Source organism: Lolium rigidum, chromosome 2, assembly GCF_022539505.1.
Source record: "Lolium rigidum isolate FL_2022 chromosome 2, APGP_CSIRO_Lrig_0.1, whole genome shotgun sequence".
NCBI classification, from domain to species: domain Eukaryota; kingdom Viridiplantae; phylum Streptophyta; class Magnoliopsida; order Poales; family Poaceae; genus Lolium; species Lolium rigidum.
The window spans coordinates 154454734-154459079 of NC_061509.1; positions in this window are offsets into that span (position 1 = coordinate 154454734).

Below are 4346 nucleotides of genomic sequence, written 5' to 3' on the forward strand. Positions count from 1 at the left end.
GCTAATACAAGGCATCAAACACCTGACACACAGAAAAGCATGTGCATCATAGTCTCCATCTCAACCAAACACCATAGCCCCATAACTTGAAGACCCCCAATCTCAGTCCACCATGAATTTCTCTGCGCTCCGTCAATGTCATATAAACCTATTCTTAGACATGTCCCATGGCACCGATACGAAAGCGAAACTTTGCGACACACCTCGTGAAGTAAGATCGGGCTGAATATAAGGGCGCCCACGAGCGAATCGATTATGATTCAGTATATCAAGTGGCGCCATGTGGCAATCATCGAAGATCTTTGACTGGGAGGACCGGAACACGTCAGCCGACCGATGGAGAAAGACAACATCAAGCAGATCGGCAAATTGATGATGGGAAATCAGCAAGGCCAAACCACCTTTATTTACACCAGTCCGCATCCCTCAAGCCACCATCCGGCTCCCACAGCAGGGTGTCGACTCACCGCCCATGACCGCCAGAACATCTCGCTACGCGGTTGGGAACATGGCCACCACCGCTCAGCCAATCGGGCGGGGGCATCACCATGGTGCCGACCATCTCCGCGTAGTTAGGAACCGCCGCACCATCCACAACCACAAACCTAGACCCACATGCCCACCAAGGCCCATAAGGCTCGGGACACCGCACTACAGAAACGCACAAGGTGCCGACGGGCCGCTCGGCACATGGCCTTTCCGGCCAGTGCCAGCAGGCAAGCCGTCGCAAGACAGCCTCTCCACCGTGACGGCGAGGTAATAGCGTCAGCTTGTGCCAACGGCTTCCGTCGGCACATATTTCAGCCATATGCTAACTGCAGCTGTCGACATAGCAATTTTTCATTTTACCACACTAATCTTCAAAAATCATAACTAAATCATTATAATTCAGAAAAATACAAATAATACATCAAAATTTTCAGAAAAATAAGATCTATCTTGGAAAAATATCAAATTAGGAATATTTTAAATATCTCAGAAAACCTTCTAAAAATGAGCTATCTTGTCCGATGCACATTGGGATTTCTTACGATGTTGTAGGAGGAAGTTTTCCATTTCATCTCATTGAAAAAGCCATTTTCCATTTTTGAGGTGTCAAAAAAGGGTGTTTTGTGAAGAAACCACCAAATTAAAGTTTCACATTGGTACCAACACATTTTTCAAAAATACTAGACCATCTAAGCTGGACAATTTCTCAACTGGTGTATCTAGAACCTTTCCGTCAACCCCTCATGGAAAAGACAAATTCCCGCCGAATCAATAGGAGGCCGACCAGATTAAACTATAGGTACATGATATAATTCTCAATATTTTTTGTAAAAATCATTTTTAGGTTCACAACATGCTATTTGATCGTAGATCCACCGCAATGTTTAGCGAGGCTTAGCCCCGGACAAAGGATCTTCATGTCCGTCATTTTGAATATAGTTTAAAACGAGCATAACAAATTCAAAAATAGATCCATACAATGTGAAACTAATAGTGGTGTCATATTATGTGTCATAGTTGCAAGAAAAAATATTAAACTTGGAAAACTCGCAAACATAACAAAAAATCCTTCACAAAATGAGCTATCATGTTCGTGGTTCCATGACATTTATGTCAAACGACCAATGATATGGATATAATCGCTGGAATAGTTTGTGATAATATGGCTCATATTGTGAACACATGTGCATCTTTTAATGTATTACAAATGTTAGCAGATGAAGTTTTCCTTTTCATCACACAAAAACCATTTCCATTTTTGAGGTGCCGAAAATGGGATGTTTTGTGAAGCAACCACCAAATATAGAGTTTCACATTGGTACCAACACATTTTCCAAAAATACTAGACCACCTAAGATGGATAATTTCACAACCGGTGTATCGTGAAACCTTTCCGTCCACCCCTCATGAAAAAGACAAATTCTCGCCGAATCGGTCGGAGGCCGGCGAGATTTGAACTACATGTACATGATATAATGCTCAAGATTTTTTTTAAAATTATTTTTAGGTTCACAACATGCTATTTCATCGGAGATCCAAGGCAAATTTAGCGAGGCTCAGCCCCGAGCAAAGGAACTTTATGCCCGCCGTTTTGAATATAGTTTGAAATGAGGCATAACAAATTCAAAAACAATCCAAATAATGTGAAACCTTCGCGTGGTGTTATATTATGTGTTATATTTCTAAGGAAAAATATTAAAATTGAAAACTTGGAAACATCACACAAAATCCTTTACAAAATTAGCTAGCATGTTCGACATTTCATGGCATTTAGGTGAAACGACCAATGTTGTCGATATAATCACGGTGTAGTTTGTGATAATGTGCCTATATTGTGCACACATGTGCATCTTAGGATGTCTTACGATGTTGCAGGAGGAAGTTTTCCTTTTCATCGCATGAAAAAATCATTTTCCATTTTTCAGGTGCCGAAAACGGGATGTTTTGTGAAACAACCACCAAATTAATATTTCACATTAGTACTAACCCATTTTCAAAAATACTATACCACCTTACATACACAATTTCCCAATTGGGGTATCTGAAACATTTTTGTCCACCCCTCGTGGAAAAGACAAATTCCTGCCAAGTCAAGCAGGAAGTCGGTCGTATTTGAACTTCAGGTACATGATCTAATTTGGAAAAATTATTTTGGTTTCAAAATATGATATAGATGTCATATATGGATTCCTCTCATTTTTCTGATCGATTTAGACATATTATTTTTCAAATTCTGATTTACGGATTTAAAGATATTAATTGTTCCATATTAAATAGAAAAGGAAAAAAATAAAATCATTTTATTGTCATTTGAATTCAAGATTAATATAATTATTCATTGTAGTTTATGTAGGTAATTGTTTAGAATTCAAAAAAATAAAGATGTGCAACATTAAGGATATGGGTTAATAGGATTGATATGATAGTATTATCAACAAGGTGTTATTTCTTTCATGAAATCTGGTCTAGAAGGAACAGAGAAGTTAAGTGTGCTATGGGTGGAGTAGTGTGAGGATGGCTGACTCATCGGGAAGTTTGACCACGAGTGAAATTTGACCTAATATTAAGTGTAGTTAGAGTTCAAATGGTCCATGTGAGAGATTAGAAAAATTGGGGAAAAAAAATTTAAAAAAAAATATTTTTTCAAAAAATTCGAGCTAGAATTGCAAAACGGCCGTTATTTCTATGCCGACGGCTTTGCCATCGGTACAGGATGTTGTACCATTGCTAACGGCCAGTCTGTGCCAACAGCAAATGAGTCTGTGCCGAGAATGTATTGTGCCGACGGCGAGGTGCTGACGTCGTCCGTCGCATAAGGTCGTGCCGACAGCGTCCGTCAGCACAGGGTTGTGCCGATGGCATGGCGGCCGTCGGCAGCTTGACGGATTCCCGTGGTGCCGTACTAATTAGGAAGGAGGGAGTATAATTTGCCCCGCCAGCCGCCACCCATTAGGGCAGTCAAAGCAAAAGAGAAAAAAAAAAGTTGGCAGGAATACGCGTTGAGAACATGCATGTAACCTGGGATATATATATACGAACAAAGGAGCGAAGTGATGATTCAAGAATAGACTAGGCGCACATACGTGCGCGGTGCAGAGGACTGAGAACGAGTGGCCTTGTGTGCAATGAAAAGCATGTATATCGAGCAATCACAGGGAACAAAAGGTACAATCAGTGCTATCCTGTACGCGGAACAATCGCTGCAATAATGTCTGCCCCACCTGAAAAAGCTCTGCTGATCGACCAAAGATTCAAAGTGGCCGCAAGTCTCTCGTTGAATCAACTCTGGAGCTCGCAATTAGGGAAGCAGCTGGGATACATACGTTTTTAAGCAATGGCAGAACCAGATTTGACCGGTGATTCACGTGGGTTGTAGAATAATATCACTTAAGTAGTTGCATGTAACAACCGAAGGCATGAGCTAGAAAAGTCATATCCGACATCTAACTAAGAGCTGGTGAATTAGCAGCAGCCACTAGCTAGCAAGGAGGCAAAACAGGCAAACAGCTGCTACTGAAGCAAGTACTGTACCCACGACACAATTTGAGCAGAAAAGCCCTTTCAAAGGGGAGCACCCTAGACCCATAGTCCAGAGAGGCATAGCCCACCACTTAAAACCTAGAGGCATCAGCCCTATCACAATTTGACACCAAAAAAGAAGAGAGAGACAGAGGGACAAGTCTATCTATAGAGGAAAGAAAGTGAGAAGTCTTTCTCACTGAATTCTTGCGCCAAGATCCACCTCGAGATCACTAGATAGCGTAGTGCACGTACGCCACGATCTACATGCATATATGCATGGATCAAGGAATCCAATTGGGGATGCCTTACTCTCTTCCTAACCTACATGTGCCAGA